The following is a 27,795-nucleotide window of genomic DNA, read 5'->3' as shown; positions in this document are numbered from 1 at the left end:
TTCAGCTGAAGTGCTTGCATGCCATATTGGAGGCTTGCTTTCTGGTGTTTATACTCAGCCTTCTGGTTTTTATAGTATGTGTGTCCATGAAAACAAATAAACTGAGTGCATTTTAAATATTCATATAGACATATCACTCTGTATATACTTGTACCCAATCCAGAGTATTTTCCCACACTGTATCTATCTGGTTGAGGGCAGATTGGCCACTGGGAAGAGTCCTAGAGGGTCAATGGTCTGAGATGCCACCTCTCCATACTGCTTCCACACACCCTAGAGCAACCCCAGACCAAAAGGGGCAGAGTTGGGCTTGGATGGAACATGCCCTCTTGGCTTCACCACAGTGAAGTGACAGACACACCAACCCAGATTTGCCATAGAGAAAGACATGTTGGGTCTGCTGGGCCTTACCATGGTCCACTTGGCCTCATCCTGCCCAACTTGGTCAGTAAGATTGCTAGCTCCATGTTGGGAAATACCTGGAGATTTGGAAGGTGGAGCATGAACAGGGTGGAGTTTGAGAAAGGGAAGGACTTCAGTGGAGTATAATGCCACAGAGGCTACCTCTCAAAGTAGCCATTTTCTCCAAGGAAACTGATCTCTATCACTTGGAGGCCAGTTGTAATAGTGGGAGATCAGTGGGAGATCACCACCTGGAGGTTGTGAAATCAAGAAATTCTGCATCAGAAAGCTTATAATACCCAAGTACTGTGTTTTATATGTACTGAAGTATTGAATATTCAAGAAACAATCTTGATGTATCAAAGGCAAACATGGGATCTCACTTATTCTTACAACATGAAATTCTTAAAAATCCAGACCAAAATTTTTTATACAATGTGTCATAGCTACACAGAAATCAAAATACTAAATTTCATTTGGCCTCAAGTCTCCTTATACAAGAACACTTGGGCATGAGGCTCCTAGTACAAACAAACTTAGAAACAGCCACGATCCAATTGAGTCACAGCTGATCAAGACCCAATTCTAGGCTAAGAAATGGATTGTCAATCCATGGATATGAGTGTACTTCTATGAGGCCTGATAATCTGTGTGAAAATGTATATACATACATATCAATAACAACCAATATAAACACAAAACAAAACTAAGGACAAAAATGATGGAACATATACAACTCAGATCTCAGGAACTACTTACATACTCCATTCCAGAAGAATTTCAAAGACCATGCTCTTCAGCATGATATTCACTTGTCTACGGAAACAATAACATACATAAGTAATCAAAAATTAATAATAATGTAAATCGCATTCAGAAAAAAATTACCAGTGACTGACATACTGCAGCTTGACTTCCCACTGTGCCTTGGTCCTCCAAAGAAATCACACATCAGTGCTTTCTTAACCAATTTAACTCATTCAGTTCAAGTCCATGAATCACATATATGTAGTCACAAAAATTTTGAAAATTCAATGTCGTGGTTGAGCCCATGCAGAAAAACACAGTCTAGTCTAAATGTGAATCTGAATTCCAACTGAAGAAGCACTTGCTTGATATTTCCTGCAGATTCCCGAGTGTCCACTGAAGCCAATCACTTTAAAAGCATCCGATCTGTGTTTGTTGTTCAGAAAATGTTCTACCATGCTGGTTTCTAAGACCCCATTTTTAATTCTGGAGATGTGTTCTAACACACGCATGTGGAGTTTGTGTGTTGTTTGCCCCACATATCATTTTTCACATTCACATATGATGAAGTATATAACATTAATGGAGTTACAATTAGTAAAAGTTTTCAATCAGTGCAGAAACCCAACAGCGTCAACTTTTACCTTTTTACCTTCCAATGTTAATCTACAAATAGAGCATCCTTCGATATCTATAATGATCCACAGTGCTAACAGTACTCCACGAGCCTCTTCATGGGGAATGTTGGTGTATAATGCTGCTATGTTTACAGTGACAAGAACAGCTCCCCAAGAAATCCTGACACCTTTTACTTCAGAGATGAAATCCATACTGTCCTGAATGTGAATGAGGATAAGTGTCATAAAGGAATGCAGAAGAAAATCAATGAATTGAGCTAATGGCTCAAATATGGAACCAATCCCCAAAACTATGAGGCATCTTGGAAGTAGCAACACTCCCTTAAGTATTTTATTGAGACAGTATACAACAGGGATTCTAGGGCTCTCCTTGATGAGCAGTTGTCCAGTTTTGTCATCAACCAATAAAGTGCCCCCATTCACCACAATTCTAAGATTCACTCATTATTTGTCGAGTGGAATCATTGGGCAAAATACGATGATCCCTATTATTCAATTGCCTTTGCATCTCCTCGATATAATCTGCTGTGTCCCTCCGCCTTTATGTTCAGGTATAATAGTAACTGAAGAATTCTTACACAATTCTTTTCTGCTTAGAAAAATGGTTCCTAGTGGGTTTATAAGATAATTCCAAATTTTCTATTTCCTTGAGGTCAACATTGGAGAATGCTGTCAGGGAAGATATATCCATACTGGGATTGAATTGGTATTTGGGTTAACTTTCTCACCTCTTGTCCCTTAGGTTTATTTTTAAAGAAGCTGCATACTTTGATATTGCATGTTAATTTGAATAAATACATCCTTGTTTGAAATGCATTATACTTCGAGGTGGGCACAAAACCCATCCCCAGGTTCAAGACCTCCAATTGGGTGCTTTTAAGTGTTTTAGAAGACAGATTGATGACTAAGTTTTGTGCCTGGTCTTTGACTGTGGGTGCCTGCAGAAATCCCAAGGTGGTAGTGGGGGAACTATCCCTCTGTTTGGCCTCCTGATCTAAATGCTTCCAGGGTAGATTCCCTTCAGCTGAGGTACTAGTAGAGTCTGTGTTCTCCGGGGGAGGGCGGTATAAAAATATAATAATAATAAATAAATAAAATCAGTAGAACTGCCACTGCTCTCTTGTTTTTGGGCTTTTGAAAATTGTACACAAACCCAACCATATAGTCAGAAGTGTCTTTAATGAATTTCTTTTGTTTAGCTTCTTTAATTGTTTCACCCAATTACTAATTTCTGTCTCCAGTGTCTTTAATTGGGTATCAAACTCTCCCTGGTGAATTTCCCCAATCAGTTTCTCCAATGACTCCTCAGTTTCCTTATCTAACTCTACTAGGGTTGCACTAGTGAGTACGTTAGGAAACTTTCAGAATGGAGTAGGATGTGCCTGCACTTTTGGTACATTCAGGTAGCCCTTCTGCGCAGATCTGTAACCACCATAAAACTGGCCAGTTCTTTCACAATGGCTACAGTGGGAGACCTCTGGTCACTTATCCTGTTCTCTGCAAGTACATCCTAGGCCAATGGGGAAAAAACTGTGGGAAAATGGGGGAGGGGAAGTGCACAGGAAAATGAAATTGCCCCAAACTCCCAGAGCATTGCCTCTGACATAATGGTGTTTTTGCTTCAGCATGACACTGGCTTGCCTGAGACCACACTCCCATTCCTTCAGTGGGGGGAGGGGGGTTGCGAGCAGCAGCAAGCAACTCTCGCATGATATAATGAAATATGAAGAATAGTCAGCACCTTCATGTGACCTCTGCACAATTTATCTTCCAAATTATTTCTGAACTGCTGGTGGGCTGCCCATTCTAGGGTTATCCTCTTTTACCCACTGCAGAACAGTATGGTGGCCTAAATGCTCAGAGGGTTCACAAAAACAGAAAGAGTCTCTAGTGTTTTCCAGATGGACATAATATCTCGGGGGAAAACCAGGGTTATATATACTGGAAAACCAGGATAATATATACCGGAATGTTTCTATCTCGGTTTTTCCCTCCACACCGCAGTCCGTCAGCACACTCAGGCTGGGAGGAAGAACTCCAGGTGGTTAAGCACAGCCCCCTGGTTTAGTTAATTTTTCTCACCACTGTTGCCACACATCCATGAACTGTTCCTTTTTTCTGATATTCTGCAGGTGGCGAGGCAGGAAAAATAAACCGGTCCGTCTCCCACCAATTTATTGGTTTTTGAAAGCCGCGGGGTAAGGGAAATTTCATGGGGCAGGCCTGAGTTAGACCCAGAAGCCATGTGGAAGTTATGGTTGGACTGGAATGTCTCACCTCTTTATCCTAGGATATATGGTCCATGCGGAAAACGTCTCTGTGTTTGTCATGGAAAGTGAAGGGAGGGGCATGCAACTGATTGGAGTAGCATTAAAAAGTGAGAAATCCTTTCATCCTCTTTGTTCTCTTAAGTTTTTGTGGCTGCCTGACAAGACAGGGTTCCCCAAAGTGCTGAGGCTAAGATATCCTGCATAATTGGAGGCCAGCTTCTCATGCATTTTACATGAAGCCTTATTAGATGGCAATTTCTGCCACCTCTTTTTCTGCCACCCCTTTCTATCCTTTATTGAATTGAGGAAGTGGGGAAACATCCTGAGCACATAGCCTTAGCTACCAGCATGCTAGCAGAGATGGGAGAGTATATATGGCAGCTGTATGTGGACATGGTTGATAAAGACGGCAAACGGCAGCATTCTCCATTTTTGTTTACATTTTGTCAGCTACACCAGATGGAATTTTGTTGTGTTGATTTTTATTCATTGAAAACATTTCTGCCTAAATAGGGTCCCAAATGATGAAAATCAAAATATTAAAATGTTAAAGCATTAAAACATCAAGACCTTAAAGCAGGATTAAAACATGAGTGTATATAAAATATGTAAACAATTTAATAAACACATAAACTTTCAACAAAACTCTGAAAACTTCTGAATTCAAAAGTTTAGGTGCTTAGAGAACAATTTGGGGGGTGGTGGGTGGGTAAGGGACTGGCTCAGAGTACTTTGTTTGCTGGCAGACTTCTGGCACAGTTTTCAGATTTCCACAATCATCATTGTTCCCCCTTATTTGTAAGCTCAGGCCATTCAAAAGAACATAGGCTGCTCTAGAAAGCATAATGGAGTCACAGAATGGATGCATTGTAGGAAACGAATATCTCTCTTCCCAGGAATGGTGCTATGATGAATATGAATCTATTTAAAAAAATGGAAAGTACATTTCTTAAAATGGGAGGAAATGCAAGACCAAATGAAAAATCCCTGGCAGCTGCTTGATTGGCTGGATGGTTGGCATGGTGACAATTTGCCAAGATGCTGGGGTACCCCAGTTAAGTAGCAGAGAAGAAATTTCATGCAAAGACATTCTGTGTCTGAGAATAAGGGCAGTAGGGTACAAGCACTTGGAAATGGATCCCTTTTACTCACATAGCTTTTTAATATTCTCCAGAGATATTTTAAAAGAAGGTCATTGTCTAACAAGTCAGGCAGAACTCCCCCCCCCCCTCCATCGCATCCTTTCTTTTGCCATCAGTTCAGCATCTCTAGATAAAGTTAATAAAATGCAGGGACTGCCAGAGGGAGGAAGCCTGTCGTAAGGCATTACCATTGACTTTGCCAACATGATAATATTGTCCTTCATCAACAGGAGGATTAGGAGCAGGAAGGACTGAGTGGTGCAGTGGATTAATGTACTTACTTTCCAAGGTCAGATGTAAAGCTTCAGAAGGCTGTCACTTCACTTTGGGAGAACCACAGCAGAAAAAACAACAACCCTGCAACATGTTAGAGAACTAAATGGGGGAAGGGTACAGAGCCTACCATGAATGGTAACTTCCCTTTGATAACGTTACTGAAACAATGTATTGTCATTGTCAAAGGCTTTCACACTGTGACTTCACACTGTGCCATGGAGAGAAACACATCTTATCATGATGTACCCAAAAAAGATGCCAGCCATAGGTGAAGGCAAAGCGTTAGCAGCAAAAACTACCAGACCACACAGCCCAGAAAGCCTGCAACAGCCAGTTACTGAAACAGTTCCAGATTTCTCTTTGTCTTTTCCAGATGTTTGCTTTGGCTGCATCAAAATATAGACGTGCTAGTTTCTCATTGTGCTCCAACTAGGAGAACACTTTTGCCCAACTTACTAATGGTGTGAAAGATCCGTTGCCAGCATTTCCAGCTTTATTATTAACTCAAAGGAGCAGTGGGAAGAAAACAGGATTGCAACTGAAGGGAGGATCGACCACTGTCTCCATGTCATTTCCCTGATCTAAATGATGTCATTCTAAGCAGTGTTGCACTCTTCTAAACAAATCGAAGTCAACAGATGCAGAAGGGTATAACTGTACTTAGGACAGCCCTTTTAAATATTGTATGATGCTTCTCCCTAAATCAGCTAGGCCTTCCACCTTCTGTGGCACTTTTATCTATTTATTTACTTATATTCCTTAATTTATTTATGTTACTTATAGTCTGCCTTTCTCACATGGACTCAGGGCAGATTACATATAATGTGTCAGTACAAACAACAAAATGGGATATTCAATAAATACTGCAATAACCAGTGCATTTCTCTGTGTTAAGTGCCATCAAGTTGCTTCAACTCATGGTAACCCTATGAATTAACATTCTCCAAAATGTCCTGCATAAGTATTAATATGACACATTGAGTGGTACAGTGTTGTACTTACAATAAGTTATACACAGTAGTATAGACCATAGTCTATATACAGACTTTTAAGTTCTGTGGTCTTAAGATTGGAAGAAAGAGAATTTGACATGCCTCATTGCAGTAATGAAACATGGGCAATGGGATATAGAAGTACACAGAAGACACTGACTTGCCATTGGTTTCTTCACCTAATATGTTTCCATACCTCTGGTTTATCTTCCAGAATCCATCTAAGATTTTGGGAGCACTATTCAGTAGTCAAATATATCAAAACTGCTGATTTTCAAGTGATTGTGCTAGCATGTCATCACATTATACCAATACTATATGCTTCCACACATGTATGCCAAATCCTATGGCATCACAGAATCTTCCAAAACCACAACTTTGTTCCTGGATTATTTTTGACATTTTTCTGCCAGCATAAATACATATTCATCTCTATCAAGATTTGGTGGCATTCTGAATTGGCTTAATTAACAACACTAAGAAACTGTATAGGTTAACATTCCTGAGGGAAATGGTGTTATACAGTCATACCCATGTTTTTGGCATTGTTCTAAGACTAGAGAGTATGTTAGCAAAACTGTATTGTAACTACCTGAATGGTCCAAGGTATCCCAGTATCATCATATCTGCATTCAGCAGAGGCCAATTTGCTGGTGGTTCCCGGCCCCACAATAATGCGGCTGGCCTCCACGCGGGCCAGGACCTTTACAGCTCTGGCCCCGACCTGGTGGAACACCCTTCCTCCAGCTGACCGGGCCCTGTGGGATCTTGGTGAGTTCCGCAGGGCCTGTAAGACTGTGTTGTTCCACCAGGTCTTTGGAGTGTCCAGCCTCTGATGGTGGTGCCCCCTCTTCGCTCCTTGTGTTGTTTTACATCAGGGTAACCCTCATATTGAGGGGCCTGCTGTCCTCCCTCTTTGGGGAAGGTTTTAAATGTGGATGTTCTGGACGCCTCTTATTTAATTATTTAACTGTTTAATTATTTAATTGTATTAACCGCTGTCTATATGGAGTTTTAGTGAGTTTTATTGATTAGTAGTAGTTTTTATCTGATACTGTATGGTTTTTCTGCGGTACACTGCCCAGAGCCCTTCGGGGATGGAGCGGTATAGAAATTTAATAAACAAACAAACAAACAAACAAACAAACAAACAAACAAGCAAGCAAGCAAGCAAGCAAGCAAGCAAGCAAGAAAGAAAGAAAGAAAGAAAGAAAGAAAGAAAGAAAGAAAGAAAGAAAGCTAAGCATGGCTGGCTCTGGCAGATCCCCAAGGAAGTTTACGGTTGCTGTGCAGAAGCTGATGGCAAACTATCTCTGTTTATCTCTTCCCCTGAAAACCCTCTGGGATTACCATAAGTTAACTGTGACTTCATGGCACTTTCCACCATCCATTGCAACAACATCATACATCATTTAGGGACTGAGAACAGCTGATTCATTGCTACTAACTGCTGTTTTAACATTCAAGGTAATGTATACTTTGGCCCTTTCCCCACTTACCTTAAGCCCCGCGCTACTCGAGGAGAGTAGCGCGGGGTCCCTCGGCACTCCCCACTGAGAGGGGCGGCGACAGCGCAGCCGCCCCGACGCTGCTGCTGTCGCGCCCCTCAGCGCGAGGCATTCCTGGCACTCTTTCAAAGGGCGCCTTTTGATGACCTCGCGCAGAGCGCCGGGTCGTGGGGACGCCCGGGCGCGCATCAGGGATGCCGCGTGCTGGGAATTGCGCACAGCAACCCTCGGAAAAGGGTAAGTGGGGAAAGGGCCTTTCTGTGCTAGTACAAAGTTAGGTGTGAGTAAGCTAAAAGCCTTATCCTTTTACTGTGTTGATGTGATTTTTAAGAAGCTAAGGGGGCTCTTTATGTTACCTTTACCACTTAAAAAATATATATAAGACTTGGGAGAGTTACATTTTAAATGAGAAGACAAACATTCATATAATTTAGACAGCTGTCAGTGAAGTATGAAAACTTAGTGAAAATATTGTTCAGAAATAGTAGGATGATTGTGAATATTTTGTATACATCTTAGCAACAAAGCATTTTTTACTATAGTGTAAGGCAGACTAGTGCAACAGAGCTATAAAAGAAAGAATATCTAAGATAAAAGCATACAATTTTCCTTTCTAGCCTCATTCTTCCCCTACAACTGTGGGATGTTATTACTTATACATACATACAGCTCTTCAAAGTTCAGTAGCAGTTTGCCTACATAATAATCCTATAAGGCCAGTTAATACCAACAGACTTTGACTTGTTCAGTTCTGTTCAAGGGGCTTCAGTGCTGAAGGAAGAATGGAACTTACCGGTAGGTTCCCACTTCCAAGTCTGTTTCTAAGATCAAGAGAATGCACTACTGAGTTATTATAATTGCCTTGCTGGAAACCAGCCTGGGCTGGCTTTTTCTTTTGGCTGCCATAGATGAAGATGGCCATGTGAAAAGGCTCTAAGTCCTATTAATTTCAATGAAGCTTCCTTCTAAAAAATGTGATTTGGGTGTTGTGAGGCACTTTAATCTTCAGAAAAGACACTGAAGAGATTGCCAAAAGAAATAATAAGCAATGTCAACAATAAACAGTGTTTTAATTTCCAAGATTCAACTTGTTGTCTAAGTCACAAGCTCTTGACAGAGTGGTCTTTTGTTTTTCCTTTGTTCCCTTCCCTCCATCCTATCTGAATTTGTCAACTTATTTGAGTAAAGAGTTGGTTATCTTGCTGTGTAAAGCTCCTGACCACTGAAAATAATAATATTGAATACTGCCCGCAGAAGAAACTAACATGTGCAATCCTAAGAATCCTTTCCTAAGAGTAATCCCCATTAAATAGACATCTGAGTAAACTTATTTGGGATTACTCTTTAGGATACTACACCTTTCAGGCAAAGGTTCAAATCTGTTTGATCCTGGACTGAGAGTTATAGTACAATTCCTGACTAAGAGTCACAAAACCATTTAAGGGATACGCAGTTGCTGCTAAATAATGTATCTGAATCCTGCACTTTGCAAATGCCAGTCAAGGCATTTTCCTTTCCTTTCTGTGAAGAATGAAGATAGGCATATTTGGCTGCAACAATAACTAAGCTGTCTCCTGATCAAGGCAGAAAAGATCTGAGTGAGATCTACGGGCTGTCTAAGCCAGTTTTGCTTTCAACATGTCTTTGAGTTGGTTTGGTCACATTCCCCACCAAGAGGCTAAGCTTCTGTGTGGCGCATTTATATACATGCTTTAGAGGGGAATGTAATAAAGTGATTCCTCAAATATTTACAGTGCAATCCTATGGAAAGTTACACCCTCTGTTGTACCTCAGGGACTTTAGAAGGATGCAGCTCTGCTTAAGACTGCACTTTCACACTCACAAAAAATTCTGTAAACTTTTTATATGACACTATGCAAAAATAAAGCATAAAGACATTTTAGGAGAACTGGTTCTAAAAGCAAGCACGTATGTTTCGCCTTTGCACACTCACCATTTAAAATATACCATTATGCTGACAAGGTCTAAACCCATGATGGCGAACCTATAGCATGGGCGCCAGAGGCGGCACTCAGAGCCCTCTCTGTGGGCATGTGTGCCATCATCTTCCCCTCCACCTTCCCCCCTCACCCAGAGGTGGCTGCCAACAAACACATTGGGAGTCACGCTGCACAGACTGGCTGTGTACAAGGCACTCTGCCAGCTGGGACTGAGCTTTGGGAAGGTCCTCTTGAGTCGACCTGATTTGCTGTAAGTACCATCTACTGCCCCACAAGTACCCCCCTCCCCCACAAAGCTTGGGAGACTAGAGGCTGGCACGCTTTTCTTGGCGTGTAACTTTTGGGACCAAACTAAAACTTTGGGGGTAGGATTAAAAAGCAGCAGTCCAGGTGAGTGGCCTCCATTGGGAGGAGTGTGTCTGCCAAGAGCAGGGCAGGCGCAGTGGTGGGATTCAGGTGCTCACCCCGATTGGAGTGAACTGTTTGTTAATGGCCCTCCTCCCCTGGGAGAGAGAGTGATGGGGCTTTTAGTGCCTGGGAGCCCAGGGCGGGGAGGAGAGATCTTGCAAGGTCCCTAGGTTCGTGACACCAATCCCGTTCCCACAGGATCAAAGGAAAAGTACAAAAGACAAAAGTCATTTCACACTGATAAAGAATTAAGCTAAACCTGGCCCTGACCAACTGACAGGAAAGGGAGAGGAGCATCACTTATCGCCCTGAGCATCCCTTCCCCACCCTCCTTGTCAGAATTAGGGCCATTCTGACAGAGGCAAATGTGGGACAGAGAGGTCCATTTCAAAATATTCTCCATGCTTTTATTTTTCTGTTCCTGTTCCATTTTTGTTGGAAGTCAAATGCTGTAATGACATGTGAAGGAAAAACCACATATCAGATGGCTGCTCCATAAATTTAGCTTTCCTGAAGTTATCCCACCCCTTGCACAGCATTCATGCTTAGGATTGCCTTCCTTGACTGCCTTTTTAGTTCTATTTTGTGGTGGTGGAATTATCGGGTTTCCGAAAGCGAAAGTTTTACTTCACTCTCCCCTGCACCTCTCCCTCTTCCCCTTCCCCTTTCTCTTCCCCTTCCCCTGCCAGGCTCCCAGTGTGGTAATAGTGTAATTATTTCAGGGAGATTATTAGCATTAAACTTCAGATCTAGTTTTGGGGAAGCAGTGTAGGTAACCCTGTTAAGCGCTGCTAAACCCCACTGATTTTCATGGGAAGAACTAAAGCGTAATCCTTTACCTGGTAGTAAGCTCGGTTGCTGTCAATGGGGCTTGCTTCTGAGTAAACCCTCTTAGGGTCGTGATTCACCCATTTGAAGTGTTTCACGGTTGCTTCAAAGCCACCGACTACCACCAAGCTTATTCCCGAGTAACACACACCTTAGAGCCAACCACTTTTTCTAAACTAAAACCTCAGTATTCAAGTTAAATTGCCGTGTTGGCACTTTGCAATAAATAAGTGAGTTTTGGGTTGCAGTTTGGGCACTCGGTCTCGAAAAGGTTTGCCATCACTGGTCTAAACTATAGCCAAGGGAAATGTAAGCTCACACTATTCCCTTTCCATGTCTCTGAGTGCCCTGACTGCTGGGTTCAGATCGTCCCACTTTGCATGCTTGCATGTGGAAAAGAAGAAAACTTTATGTTGTGTTTTAATAATTAACCATTACTTGAATAACTGATAAATTTGAATAGATGATGAATATCTGCATACCTAACCAATGCCCTGAACTAAAAGTTGGATTCTCTGATTTACTCAGTAATTCTGAATCAGCATGGTGTAATGAATGAATGAATGAATGAATGAATGAATGAATGAATGAATGAATGAATGAATGAATGAATGAATGAATATGGTAGCTAATGTTATGGGCTATGAGCAAAAAAGCTCCTGGTTTGTATCCCACAGGATTCAGACATCATCCTCTGCAAGCAAACACCTCTTTTACATTTCTTTATCACTCGAACTATACCTTTTTGTCATGGAGAGGGGGATCCATTATTTTAATCCAGATGTGGTAATTAAAATGGTATGGAATATAAGTATCACAGATACCTGTCAGATAATGCTTGTGACACCGTTGGTGATGAGAAGCAGTTTTCCCATATGTATGGCCGTTTCCGCACGAAGGCGGAAATGGCCGGGTCGGCGTTTCTGGCCGCTATGCGACCCGACAACAGCTAAGGACGATCATACGGATGGTCCTGCAAGGAATTTAACGGGCAGCCTTGGCGCCAGCGGAGCGCCGGCGCCAGTATAGGCCGACTCCGGTAACATGTCCGGGCCTCCGGCGCATTGCCGAGGCCTGGGGACACGCCCCCTGGCCCTGCTGCGCCTGCTCCAGCAGGCGCAGGAGGGCGAAACGTGTCCCCAGGCCTCGGCGATCTCAAAGAAACCGAGGACATAAATGAAGATGCCGGGTGGGGGAGGCGCCGATGAAGCCGCTGCCGTTAAACTCGACAGCGGCTTCACGCAACGGCGTTCAAAAAGAGCGCTGGGAAGGCGGCTCTGGGGAAAGCTTGCCCGACTTCAGGCGAATTAGGCGGTAGCGAGTGGCGGTAGCGGCTCGCGTGCAGCTGCACTTTATCGCCTTGTCTTGAATGGCAGCCTGGAGACAGCGTTTTTACCATCTCCAGGCCGCCATTCATTGCCCGTGCGGAAACGGCCTATGCTATTTAGGAAACATTTGAAAAGTTTCGTGAAATTGTTTACATTTAATGTTTTTTTAGAGATTAAATAGTTCTTATGTCATTTAATTATTTCATTTTTGCACTTCCATTATCTTTTTTTAGGGATGGACAATAAAGTCAACAAACTGGACGGCATCTTCCACTATCTTCCACTATCTTCTTCATCCATTCTCCACGAACAGGTTACCACATTGCCAATGCTAGAGCAGGATTCACACAGGATTCACACAAATTCATACAAATGCCATTCTGAGTATAAAAGGTGTTAAAGGTACAGGTGAAAGAAGGTCAAAATTTTCTGTCAGAGTTACATTTTATAGAAATAACTTGTGGTTACCATCAAAAAAGGCCACACATTTGCTAATGTACTTTTAATATATTTGCTGTCTCACTCATTAACTAATAATCAAATAAAGCTCTCCATATTTATTTAATCTTTCAGGGCGGTGTGTCTTCTCTTCTTTGGTTCTCAAGGAGCCTATTGACAGCTCTTCCTTTAGTAGCTTACTTTTTGCTAGACATTTTTTCTTTGCTACTTAGGTAAATTGAAAGCTAGGGAACGTGGGTTGTGATATCCATTTTTTCTGCTCTCTTCCCCTTGGGCTTTAGCTTCTAGCGTGCAATCTGTCCAAGCATCATGGCTTCCTTTCATGCAATTTCCTGTTCTACTTATTGCTTTTATTTCCATTTGATTTATATTTATTGTATTTCAAATGTATTTTTAAATGTTGGAAGCTCCCCGAGTGCCCTGTGAGGAGAGGGTGCAGAGTATACATTAAACAAACAAACTGTGAACAGGAGCTTCTAAAGAATGTGCCCCTGTTACTTTCACTCAAGAATGAGTAATATGGTTAGCATCTGTCTTTGCTTCCACACTCTGAAATGGCTAATGCATTAAATCAGGGTCCTACTAAAATTGAAATTCAACTGTGCAACCATTTAAATATTCCTCTCCTTAGGTTCTCTAAAAGTCCCCACTTACTAAGGATTGCCAGCATTTGGACAACCCCGCTTTGTCTCCAAACTTGTCCCAGTAAAATTGTCAAGTCTCCGTTTCTTTGTCCAGAACTCCAGATACACCATAATCACCTGTATTAAAAGATGCTGACCATTACCATTATTCCCCTCGCATTGGTCAGTGTGAAAGTTCACATGATCCTGCCTGGTACTGAGGTACCTGGTACTGAGGTCCTTCCTTAGCTCTCTGAGCCTGGTCAGTTATAAATGGCTGACTTGGGTACCTCCCTTCATCCTTAAATGCTTCAGATCTTGAATAAACTTTCAGCACATAAGCAGCACTACTCCTGCTATACTCCGGAGGTAGGACCTAACCAATCCCATAGAGTCAGGCTGCTAAAAATATCCAGTCCTTCAGGAACTGTATGAAGCAGTTCAAAAGGGATCCTGCTGAGAGCCAATTAAAGACTGCCCCCCCCCCAATTCTGTTTGACTGCAAGTGCAAAGTGAACAGCTATTGCCCTGTTGTTCTGAAAGGAGGGGAGGACAAGGCAAAGCAGACATCTTTTCAGCAATTTTTTTTAAAAAAATCCTGGCTCTGAGGGGCCTACAAGCTGTAAATAGTCCTTATAGCATTTTCACTTGGCTAGGCTGCACAAGGTAGATTTCCTCCTTCCTGCCCCCTGTGGTCTCCTCATCCTTATTTCTCAAAGAATTGGAGCCAAAAATAACTCTTCATCTTAATAGAGTGAGAACTGGACTTCTTATATTTATATCTAAATATATATTTTAGACTGTTGAGACAAGGGTGCACCTTGCAGATCTTGATGGCCATGGACAAAGGTCCACATCACACTGTTATCCTTGGGAATGGGGGCAGGATTGAATTGTACAGCCTTTATGTTTCTGTCTGCATCTCCTTAAAGATCCTGGTCATTATGCTTCAGGCTAGGGCTTCCACTGAAATTTAGAAGTTTTAAAAATTGGAAATACAATATAAAATCCCTCTTCAAGAGACATCTCTGTAGGAAGTTTGAAGGAATTTTGACAAGTTAAATGTGGTAAAACAGGCCCTGCATGCATTTCATTCTTCAATGGGGGATTTGAAATTTGCTCAATGACACAGGGACTCAAGTTGTTAGACCTCAATGAGGAGTTCACCTCTCCAGCTTTATTCTACCCTTCTCTATAGAACAACTAGGATTTTTGGTACTATGGAACCATAATTTAAAAATGCTTTTGCCAAGCAACATGGACTTCAAACCCTCCACATCTGTCCTTTAAGAGGCTATTTCCCCAAATTTAGGAATCACCTGAGTTATTAAAAATGCTATTCAATATCAATAGCAGCACTATTCAGAACTATTCAAACCTAGCGTGGTATAGCAGTTTCAGTGTCAGTCTAGGATCTGGGAATTCCCTGGTTTGAATCCCAACTCTACCATGAAAACTTGCTGGGTGACTTTGGGCCATCACATACTCTTAGCCTAACCTACCTCACAGGGTTGCTGTGCATGTAAAATGAAGGCAGGAGAATAATGTAAGCCTAAGGCCCCTTCTACACAGTGGGTTGCAGTTGGGATAAAGTAGCCCATTTTCCTGTTTTCATGTTCACATGCATCCATGCAGGCTGTGATTGGAGTCCAATGTGGGTTGCTTGCTGTCATGCCTTCACGCGAAGGCACTTCTATTTTTTTTATTTACTTCCCACTGATGTATAGCTATGTAGGCATGCACAAATGAAACTCCCAAAGTCATGCTGACATCTCACAATACGACCATCTGCACCTGGGTGACTACGCAGATGTAATGCATGAAATTTTTAAAAAGGAAAATGGAGGCAAATAAAGTATCTCCTGCTCAGCCATTTGCTCGCAAGCAACTGCAACCTGGGATTTTTGAAAAGACTTGCGAATAGCGCGATTCTCAATAAAGCCAGTTTTGGGGGAAATAATATGAAGCAGACACATTTTGGGGGGCCCCCCTCCATGTTTTTTTTTTACTGTTCTAAACCCATGTTTGTTAGCCTGTGTGGAGTGGGCCTGAACGTTCCCACTTGAGAGAAAGCAGAAAAACAGTGTCTCCGTGTCTTTGCTTTGTACACTGGTAACTGTAAGCCAATGAGGCATTTGTGAGTTTAAAGACCACCATAAAATCAAGTTCAGTAAAAAAAAGGAAAGGGTGACTTTAATTTTATAAACAGTCACTGGTTACAAAATGAAAAAGGGATATAGTTGAGCAACCGCTGACAAACAACTTCTGACTAAAAGTATATAGGAAACATTTGTCTGTGTATCTGCCATCTCTTCAGAGTCCTGCCCAAGGAAGCTTACATTTAAAACATCATCATTATATTAAAAACAACCCATTAAACACAATCCTGTTCCTTACCTCCTATGATGATAACGAGGTGAGCATAGTAAGGTATCCATTATCACATCAGCTTTTGTGTTTGCATGAAAGAATTAAGTAGTTTCCATTGTCTCCCCCCCCCCCCCATCATTTGTGTTGGCAAGTGGAGAGTGCCTCTTCTGTATTTTTCTTTTGCTACAGAACTCTTGTTTTCTTTGGGAGGTTCCCTATCCCCCCCACCCCCACCCCAAAATAGGCATATTGATAGCTACATTTTGTAATTTTCCTTTTATTTACCTCCTAGACCATGTGCTATTGCTTTTAGATGGTATATAACTCCAAATAATGTCCTTTTTGGTTGTTAGAGAAGTATATAATTTTTCTTACTTTTAAAAAAATGTACTCAAGAAAATCTGGAATACCACAAATGAGCAGGCCAATGCAACTACAGTCGCTATAGTGCTTAATTTAAACCAGTGTTTGATTTAAAGCAGGTGGCATTGTTTGTGGTGGGTTTTCCAGGTTGTGTGGCCATGGTCTGGTGGATATTGTTCCTGATGTTTCGCCTGCATCTGTGGCTGGCATCTTCAGAGGTGTATCACAGAGAGAAGTCACAGAGTGTATCACAGTGTGTAACAGACTTCCCTCTGTGATACACCTCTGAAGATGCCAGCCTGAATACTGAGCTGCTGGCCGACCGTTAGGAACAAGATCCATGAACCACAACTCACAGCTTGGAAAAGCCACCACCAACTCGGTTGAATCGACATGAGAAGCCTTCAACAATACAGGTGGTATTGGTTTCACTTGCCATTTTGGAGGAAGGGGAGGGATCTGATAATGCTGCACCTCATAATATGTTTTCCCCTCTTGGTCTCCCAGACTCCTTACTTTTTTGTGGCTCATTCAAGCCTACTTGTTTGGCTCCTTTCACCATATTTATCCTGTCAGTTTACTTATTGTTTCTTATGTTAGGGACAGTCTCCCTCCTGTCAAGCCGTTCTTCCTTAGCCTTCTTCTTTCATAGACCACCACAGAATTGCCTGCTTTGTGCACTGAATCTTATGCGTACTTATTCCTTTTTTCCACTACCTACACCTACATCAAAATTGCTCCTCTGTTATCAAGTCTTTATGTAAAGCTTGGGTTGTGACCTGTCCATGGTCCTTTGACACAGTAGGCAGGGACTGTTATGAGATTTGTTCTGTATAGCATCTAATAAATGATTGGTCATTTCACTTAGGCCTATCTCAGCAATGTAACAATGCATTTTTCTGACCGGATTCCTAGTACAATCTTATGCAGAGTTACTCCAGCCTTAAATCATTGAAATCAATGGCTTTATAATGGGATTACTCTGCATAGGACTGCACTATCAGTCTCAAGCTGTATCTACTTCAGGGTTAGTGGGGATGGCAACCAGGATCAAACCCAGAACTTTTCAGTCCCTATGGTAGGGACAATGTCTTTCCCCACTTAAAACCATGAGAAATCACTAAAGGCCTTCCTCTTTCCTAAGTGCAGCCATGATGTGAACTATGGAGAGGATATTCAAGGTATTATCTTACTATTCCTTGAAAACCTATAAATGACAAGAAATAAAAACAAGATGCACCCTCTCCTCTTAGGCAAAAGTACTAAGCCTGCACTTATTTTTACAGGTAGTCAAACTTTAAGAACCTAAACTTTGAAGAAAATCATATTTACAGACACTCTAAAACACAATAATGTTGTATAGTTTTCCATCTATACAGCACACATAATATCTGGTGCTCCATGCAACTGATTACAGAGACAGGGATACATTGCAATTTAACATGGCGCAAGAGAATCATGAAACTAAGAATTTGGCCTGGAGTGTTTGATTCTTATTCTGATGTCTCTTTTGTTGGATGACTCTATAACAGTGAATTGCAGTGACAGTTTTCTATGAATCCTTGTTGCTGTCATAGCATTTGGGAGTTTTTGTCGTTATTTTTGCCTAGGTCATGTTCTGATGTATACAGAAATTACCCCATCTGCCTGTGGCCAACTTTTTCTAATTACTTTTGCCAGAAATGGATTCAGATTAGTCATGTAGAGGTATCTCCAAGCTAGGTGCCATGAAAACCCCCCTGAGCTCCCCTGTCATGTTAAATGTCCTTTTCCAATTGAGTGTACAAAATAAATCTTACAGCACCAGTTAGTTTATATAGAGAGAAAGCCCTTGGGCACATGATAAAATTGTCCCTTTATGTAGCTGAATGTTCTGCGTGCTGCACTTTAGCTTTCACATATTTATATGAGCAACAGGATTTATGTATCAAAACACCTCTGAAAAGGGGAAAAAACATAATTGAAACAAAGAGCCCAAGATTAATTTGTGTTATCAGGTGTGGTTACCAAAGCAGTAAATCACTATTGGACATAAGCACTTATCTATATTTCCATATTAATGCACAGAGCTGACCAAATCTATACATAATAAACATACAACTGGATTATCAAAATAAATGGTAAGGTCCTCTAGCCCAACCCCCTGCACTGAGAATATAAGAACATAAGAACAAGCCTGCTGGATCAGACCAGAGTCCATCTAGTCCAGCACTCTGCTACTCGCAGTGGCCCACCTGGTGCCTTTGGGAGCTCACATGCAGGATGTGAAAGCAATGGCCTTCTGCTGCTGCTGCTCCCGAGCACCTGGTCTGCTAAGGCATTTGCAATCTCTGATCAAGGAGGATCAAGATTGGTAGCCATAGATCGACTTCTCCATAAATCTGACCAAGCCCCTTTTAAAGCTATCCAGCAGGAACACTTCAGGCTGGGGTGTCTTAACAAAGTAAACCAATGATAAAATCATAGGATGATCTAGTAAGTTCTGCAGTGCTCCCACATCTTGCTACTGTATGGTTCACAATGTAATGTTGTGCTGAGTTACTGAAGTATGAATCACTCTGTTACCTGAATTAGTCTGGTCTGTCTTATGAGAGGCCAGGTGGGGTCAGCACTAGTTTATACAGAGGTCACTGCTCTTAGAAATCCTCACATAAACCAGAATTAAGAAGGTTTACAATTTTATGTTTAAAAATAATAAAAATACCTGTGCAAGCTTCAAACACACACACACACAAACAGAGAGAGAGAGAGAGAGAGAGAGAGAGAGAGAGAGAGAGAGAGAGAGAGAGAGAGAGAAGAGGGCATTGAGGGTAGGGAAATATTTACTATTCCAGAAGGGAAGAGGGCCATTGGTCAGTGGAGCAAGCATTCATCAGCAGAGCAGGGTCAGATGCAAGGCATGATCAAACAGTCCTATTAAGCCAAAGAAGCACAGAGAGAGGGAGAGTCCAAGCCAGAGGGTTTTCCAAGGGAGTAGTCAAGCAGTCAAAGGTCATAGCCAGTCCAGGGTCAGGCAAAGCAGACAGGTCTGCATTGCAGGAGAGTGTAAGCATGTGCCAAATGAATATGTTGCTTCCACAAAGGCAGTGAATTCCCAGCTTCTGTTTTACGCCTAAGAGCTGGCTGCTTCAAGTATGATCAGGATAATCCAGCTGATCTGAGTGCTGTTATGACCCAGCCCAGCATGAGGCGGGGGGGAATCAACGTTATCAATGCTGTGATATCACTTCATGTTTCAGAATGAGAAGAAGCATCATGGGGTTCACGCAATCCTCTAGGAATTTCCCAAGTATCAGAGAAATGGGGAATTCCTAGGTCTCTTCTGCACAAGCAGAATAATACACTTTCAATCCACTTTCAAAGCACTTTGCAACTGGATTTTCAGTGTGGAATAGCAAAATCCACTTGCAAATAAATTGTGGAAGTGGATTGAAAGTACGCTTTCTGCATGTGCGGAAGGAGCCTTAGAGTATCACGCAACACTGATTTTGAAGTCTCTGCCCCCATTTTGCTCCTGGGGATTGTCCGCCTGAAACTGGCAACCCTACTTCTTCCCCACCACACCTGCATGTTCTATAAAGGCTTCTTGTGCATATGGTAATGCACATATATCTAGGTATGCATATATGTCACTAGCATGACATTCCTTTTCCCTTTTGAGGGTGAAGAAAATCAAGACAGAAGAAGATGCCTATCATGCAACTTCATGAAAGGAGAGGTATGCATACTTCCCCAGCACATTTAGAATCTTTGGTGTTGTGAGTCAGCCTGCATCTTCACAGACTAGCAACCCTTTCTAATGAGTGAAAAGCTGTCTGTTGTTTTAGAAAAAAAACCTTCTCCAAGAGATAGGTAGTCCACAAGGGTGGAGATGAGAGACCCAGGCATACAGTCAGGCATAGCTATGATTTGCAGCTCTGGCTGAAGCCCCTACAGAGTGTAGTTTGGGCTTTATAAAATAAAAACTAATAAGAACCATAACAATATTGTTTTCTGTCTGCAGCCTGCAGCCAGCCCAGCACAACATGGGAATTGACGAATAAAGGCCATCAACATCTCCTGGCTCTGTCAGCCCATTGCCTCCCCCTACCTGTGTTCTCCTTTTGCTCCAAATTGTTTTGAAAACATTGCATCTCCCGTACCTATTTCATTTTGGCAATGAAGTCATCAAACATGATGACAGGGACTTTCCAAGAGTGAAATCAATCAGCAGCTTTCCCCTTTTTTGCTTTTTTTCTGCCCAGAGAGGAAATAGGTGAATAAATTCTAAATGAGACAAAGGGACAGCAAAGGCATGATCGACATGATTGGGCTCTGTATGGCACAGCGCAGGAAATGGAGTGACCAAATAACAACACCCCCCCCCTCTCATGCAGGAAAAAAGAGGTTGTCATTTGACCTGTAATCCTAAGGATCCGCTGAGTCATTTTGATGCCATTCGACAATGAAAGTAGGATTTTAAGTTTACCAAATGTAGTGAGACAAAAGGAATCACGTAGTCTCCACTCATTTAATATGGTATGAAGAAAGGCATTTGAGCAAACATTTTCAATACAATTCTATGTAGAATTTCTCCAGCCTAAACTCACTTTATAATTCTGCATAGGATCGCATTGCCTGTCAACCTGCACAAAATCCAGCTATGTATGAGCAGCAAATGATTTTCAGATGCAAATTAACACATCAGAGGGACAGGACTGACAACATATGTCTGTCGCCATTAAATTAATAAACTGACCCTAATAAAGTGCAATACTTGGACCAGGGACTTCTGAATGAGAGATTGACATGTTCTGATTGAGGTGGACTTGTACTGCATTGTGGACACACATGATCCTATCCAGAAGGAGAGGTGGGGATAAGCTGTCAGGGTTTCATTCCCTTGTAATGGTGCCCTGCACAGGTGATAGCCAGCTGTGCACTGAACTTTGATAAACAAGGACATACTAGAAATTTTGTAAATGTACTTGTCTACCTAATGGAGCCAATAGCAGATGGGGTACTCGAAATTTTGTTTATATTACATGTGTTTCCTTTTATTAGTAACTATTGCTACCCTCCTAAAGCCCTTGGGAAGCAATGGGATAGAAACTGAATCAATGAGCTTGCTACCTAATGAAAGTAAACATGGGGTTTAACAGTGTGGACTGCTGCATGAATAGAAATTGAATTATTTGAGAAAGCAGCAAGTAAATACTGAAAGAGATGAAAGTGAAAAGGTCAGTGACAGTTGTGCCCAGATGTGCAGAGGTTTCATCTGGTGAATAACGGCAGGACACGTCTTGGAATTAAAATGGGCCACAGCCCTTTTTATTGTTATTAAGGCTGGGCAAACAAGAGGAGCACATCCGTTCAGCAGCCGGTCAGCACCCCTGGCTGACCCCGGCAACAACCCCAATCCCTACAGAAGGATAGAGAGTTCCTGGGCCATCGGGGTGCCCCTCACTCAGCTCCCCCTGAACTGCCAGTGTCCTGCCCGAACCGCAGAGTCTCCCACAGAATGAGCCATAAGCCCGCCCCACCCCAAGCCTCTTAAGGAGGCCCCCAACTGTGGGGAGGTCCAGCGTGCAACTCAGCCTCCCTGCAAGGATGTGCTCCTCTGCCCAAACCACCAGTGCTGTGACAAATTAGAGCAGCCAACCCAACCCTTTAAAATAGGGAGGGTGGGTGGGTCAGTTTGCTCCAGGCATTGAAGAATGATGGAGCAACCACGTGCTGCCTAATATATAGGGAGCGTTCTCCACCCCTTAAACTCATGCGCATCACGTGATCAGGCCGGGTGTGGCTCGGCTGCCCAGCTGGCCCAGGGCACGCATGCTCACCACTCCAGAGCTCACCATGCCCCTGCCCCCTGTCGCAATTACAGCCTAATTTAATCTAGTGCCGTAATTTATGGAAGCAGTGAGGACATTTGCCTAAAAATACCCAGTAATGTGATGTTTAGGATTGCAAAGAAAAAATATTTGGGCCTCCTCATCCTGATAAATTCCTGTGCAAGACTACGTCTTTGTTTCTGTCCTAGCCTTTAGATGAAAGCTCTGCAGGCAATGTGTGTTTGTGTTAATAAATAGAAAATCCAAGCCATTACATAATTCTCTTTGTTTGAGGTGGTGAGACCTTTATTGATGTGTTATGAAACACTGGATTGTGACAAGTGCTGCAGGTAATAAGTTTGTCCTTCCAGTCTTTGACTCAAAATCAATATGTCTACATAGAGGAGGGAGCCAATACTTTTTGACTTCAGGAAAAGGTTAGAATTAATATAGGACCTTTATTTTAATAACACGTTTGGTTGATTTGCCAGGTATGTAAACAAAGGCTGATACTTCTGAAAGCCTACCTTGACGTAACCACATTGTGGTACCACAGAAAGGCAAATCGTTCCTTTTTAGAGAAAGAATACTTTTGCCCTGTTAAATGTAGTAGGCTTATTTTATTCTATTTTACAAATAAATCAGATTTATTTTTAATGGTCTGTGCCTATCAGCTGCTGCACCAGCAAATTGGTTTTGAGCTCAGAGACTGTGGTGCTACTACGGTGGCAAGCATAGAAACTGGAAGCCAATCTCAGCCATTAAACTGATACACAAGCAATAGCCACTATCACTAGAAGCCAGCACAGACTTCTGAATGGTTGCTGTGTTTTGTTAAAAGCTGTGGCGGGACAGTCCTGGGAATGGCACATGTGTGTGACATCTTAGGGCTGTAAGTGTTCTGTGTATCCACAGTTAGAATCAGCAGAATTTAAAGCCTGGTGTAGAGTTCAGAATGCTGAGCAAGGGAAATTGGGTCATTAGGGCCACAGGGGAAAATCACATTGGACAGATGACTTGAGAGCCTTCTCCTGTCAGGACAACCCTGACCCCAAGCAGGGAGGGGGGTAACCTAGAACTGCCAGGCCTCTTACTATGACACCCCTAGTTGACCACCATCACTGGGAGTTTTTCTTTAAAGGCTATGTCAACTACACTGCTATGTTACTTCTGATGATATAGCTGATGTCGCTCCCTTCATTTCCCTTTGTTCCCTTCATTTTCCTTTGGTATAGCTGTTGTTTTTGAATGGCAGCTGCAAGCACCTGTGAGTTTGCCCAGTTTCTCATGTTTTGTTTGGCTGTTGTTTTTGAGTGGCAGCTTGAATGGATGTCAGGTGGGGAGATCAGGTGGCTGGGTGGGAAAAATATTAAAATAAACTGGTCCTGCTCCTAATTGGTTTTTGCATGGTAGCTGGCACAAGCAGGGTCACACTGGCATTTTTAAAAAGAACGTCCAAACTGGCGATTTTTGAAAATCCCGGGCTAAGGTAAATATTGGGGCAACACTGCAGAATTCCTGGCTGCACACAGATATTTTCCGTGCTCACCCTGGGATATTTTTATCATGCAAAAACGGCCTTAATGAGGGACTTAATGGGCAATTTGAAAGGGAAAACTGTGTTTCAGAGGAGAATGTACTACTTTGGAAATTAGCTTCATGCTTCTCTGTTTTGGGATCATGTTCTGATTCTGCGCTCCCAGGTGTAACTTAGAGCACTTTCCCCCATTTTGGTGTTCTGCAAGCAGCATGGGCAATCATTCTGATAGTAATTTCAGAAACACCTTCTATAAGGTTTCACCATAACTATTTTGTCCTACAAGTAGTTATCTTCTACTCTGACAGCACAGCTAGAAATTGTAAGTGAAAGGAAGCAGAAGAGAAAGAATCCAGGAAAGTGACTATACACAGCCAATAAACCATATGTTCAATACATTTGGCCTCGCATTTTTTGCAAAATGAGCATTAGTGGACTGCAATTTTCTCCAATTTACTTCATTAAAATTATTCAGCAGATGGCCTTATAATTTACTTTTTGGCTGTATTTGCTGATTTTCAGCAAGTTACCAATATGAGTGCCTGATACTTCACAATCTGAACTGTGTCAGTTAGTTGGCATTTGCCACATAAGACTATGTGATCATTTCTGATGCCAGGCTGATTTGATCCATCTGAAGTTTATGATCTAAATATGCCTCCAAAGGGGCATGACAAATGGACTTGTTTTGGGCAGATCCAGGCACACTGACCCTAGTAGATGCTTAAGCATCCTCTCAGCATTATTTTACTGAGCTTTAGATTCAGTTTTAACTACTTGTTAATCAGCAACAAGAGTATCATCAGTACTACTCAATTATGGAAACTTTAAAAAGGTACCCAACACTTTTCTTTTACAGGCCATGTCCAAATACCCTTTTTCATATCAGGAGATGTGCTCTTTAGATATGTGGTCCATATCATGAAAGGCTTTATATTAAGCACCAGCACCTTGAACTGAAAGCAGAAGTAAATCATCTGTCAACTGAAATATTACTAAGCAGGTCTTATATGTTGAAAGCCAACTCCAGAGAGAGGACAAGAAGATGTGGTCTGCATCAATTGTAGCTTCTGGACTGTCTTCAGGGGCAGCTCCATTGCATTTTACTTGCCATCAGGAGCATAGCAGAAGCTGAGACAGGATATTCTGTGTCAATAATACTGTGTGAGATGGCTGGGAGCACTCAAAAATATACCACAACAACCCCAGGATTTAAATATTTTCACCATTTTGCTGCAAGATGATTCCTAAATATTTGATGCTTTCTCCTTAAATGTGAATTTTAGCCCTATGGCAGTTTTATTGGGTCCTACACACTCAAATAAACTACATGTGCATATATACTAACAGTTGCAAAGAAAAATATATCTGTATTTTCTTAACCAAAAACAAAAAACCCAACAACATCAGTACAAAATCCAATTAATATTCCAAATGTGGATAATGCAGTTAGGAGCTTATATAAAGGAAAATGAAGAGCTAGTAATCTCATAAATCCTATACTTGGTATATTATGAACAAATATATTATTTTCATCATGTACTACTTATGTACTACCTTTAAAGTAAACAAATATATTTCTGTGATCAATTCCTGAGAAAAATATATTTCATCAAAGCATGACAACCAGTACATTATTATTAAGGCGTCTTCTGGTTATTAATCACAAATATTAGCATTGCAATATTACAGAATTTTCCTTTAAAGTAGCATTTAAAAGGAAATATTACAGTCTAAATGTATCACTCCGTTAGCATTTTCAGGAAAAGAGTTTTTGGCTGCACTGCTGCATATAGTTTGGCTGCCTACATCTCAAGGTTTCAATGGGATCTAAGTAATCTAACCATGTGCAGGATAACAGCACTATACTGGTGGTGGCATACAATGGTGTGAAAATTATTTTGCCATCCATTCTGTTGTAATATTATGAACTATCACTAGAAATTAATTAGGTGATCTTTTATTTTGAATTTGTTTCCTAAGGGGCTATAAGTAAAGGAAGATTACGTTATCCCAGGGACAGCACTGGGTGCCATACTGGGGATCTTTATTTATTGCATTTTTATCCCACTCTTCCTGAAGGATTCCAGGGTCAATGTGCATAATTTTTACTTCCTCCATTTTATCCTGTGAGGCAGGTTAGGCTGAGCAAGAGTAACCAGACTCAGTCACCCATTGAGCTTTGCATCAGAATGGGGATCTGAACATGTACTTCCAGATCCTAGTTTGCCTGACTGCTGCACCACACTGGGTCTCATTGAGCAACTGCAGGAGGTGAAGGAATCAGTCATAAAATCCTCCCTTCTCTGTTGACAGAAGTGTACTTTCATCAGTGGCAAACAAAGGCTCATTCCGCACATGCAGAATAATTCACTTTCAAACTGCTTTCAGTGTTCTTTGAAGCTGTGCGGAATGGCAAAATCCACTTGCAAACAGTTGTGAAAGTGGTTTGAAAATTCATTATTTTTCGTGTGCAGAAGGGGCCAAGGTTTGGATTCAAACCATTATTTTGGCATTTTTCCATTAGCAGGAAAATAAATACAACTGCAACAAATGTTTGCCTATTTCACATTTTTGGCGTCAAATTATGGCTTTCCAGTGGCTGAAGTGTTTCAGGACATGCTGCCATCTCTTTAAATGAGGATCCTTTTTAGAAGCAACTCCCCCAAAATCAGTAAAGGGGAGGTACAGCTTTTCACCACAGTCAACAGTTTTTGCTAAAAGAACCTCCCTTTCAGGTCAGCCCTAGACATAAATGTGAGCTGCGATTGTATTTAGACTTGTTTGAGTACAGATTTTGACAAGGTACAGAAAAGAGAAACCAAAATGATTAGGGGGCTAGAACAATTGCTCTATGAGCAATGGATAAAATGCTTAGAACTATTTAGAGTAGAAAAAAGCAGGTAAGGGGAACATGACAATGGTCCAGAAAATGATACAGGGTGTGGAGGGAGTGGACAAGGAGAACATGGGTTCATCTGATGAAACTGAACGGTGAGAGATTTCTTCACACAACACATAGTTAAATTGTGGAATTCCCTGCCCCATGGTGTGGCACCAATTGCCTACTCCCAGGCGAGTGACACCATGGCAGGGAAGAGACTGATAGTGGGGACAGGCCAGGGAGGGCGCTCCCGGCCACTGCTCGCCTGGAAGTAAGTTCATGTTAGTTTTAAAGCAACCATAGGCTTTTTTTTTAGTGGCGGAGGTGGGGAGAATGCAGGCCACTTTTCTCCCCCCACCCCCACTGCCACCCCCACTGCCACAAAAGCCTATGGTTGCTTTAAAATGAAGCTTAATTTACTTCCAGGCAAGAATCGACCAGGAGGAGATTAGGGGCAGGGACATGGCCAGGAAAACGGTGCCCTCCCTAGCTTGCCCACACAATCAGTCTCTTCCCAGCCTTGGGGCCACTCACCTAGAAGTAAATTAAGCTTCATTTTAAAGCAACCATAGGCTTTTGCTGCAGCAATGGTTGTGGGGAGGGAATGTGGGTTATGTTTCCCCCTGCCCTCTTGCTACCACCACTGCCACTGAAGCTCTCGCTTCCCCCTTTCTCTACCTCTTCCTCTTTCTTCCCCCTTTTATCTCTCTTTCACCCTTTTTCTTGCCCCTTCTCTCACTTCCCCCTTTATCTTCCCCTCTTTTTCTCTTCCCCCTTTTCTCTCTCACCCTCTTTCTTTCCCCCTTCTCTCTGGATGGAGGATATAGCAGTATGTTGTGAGTACAAGATCTTGGGGTAGAGGTGGACAGTGTGTTACTATGAGCAGTCAGTCTGATGGAGTGACAAAAGAAAGGCGAATGCAATCTTGGGATGTATCTATGGAGGCATAACAAGAAGTTGGGAGTACAGTTTGAGAGCCTGCCACAAACACCATTTTCCATAGATATGCCCCTGGGGCTATTCATGTCCAAAATGGATATTATTCTCTCCAGAATCAGAGCAGCATGCCTGGTATATTAGATGCTGTGGAGCACAGACTGAATAATGCTGCTGCAATTGTTTTGTTTGTGGTCACCTAGAGGCACTTGGCTGGCCACCATGCAGACAGACTGCCGGACTTGATGAGCCTTAGTCATCCAACATCGTTTTTCTTATGTTCTTAAGTTGTGTTGCACTCAATGAGACT

Source organism: Sphaerodactylus townsendi, linkage group LG08, assembly GCF_021028975.2.
Source record: "Sphaerodactylus townsendi isolate TG3544 linkage group LG08, MPM_Stown_v2.3, whole genome shotgun sequence".
In the NCBI taxonomy this organism is placed as follows: domain Eukaryota; kingdom Metazoa; phylum Chordata; class Lepidosauria; order Squamata; family Sphaerodactylidae; genus Sphaerodactylus; species Sphaerodactylus townsendi.
The sequence above is the reverse complement of the archived record's forward strand: the minus strand, read 5'-3'. Positions refer to the sequence as shown.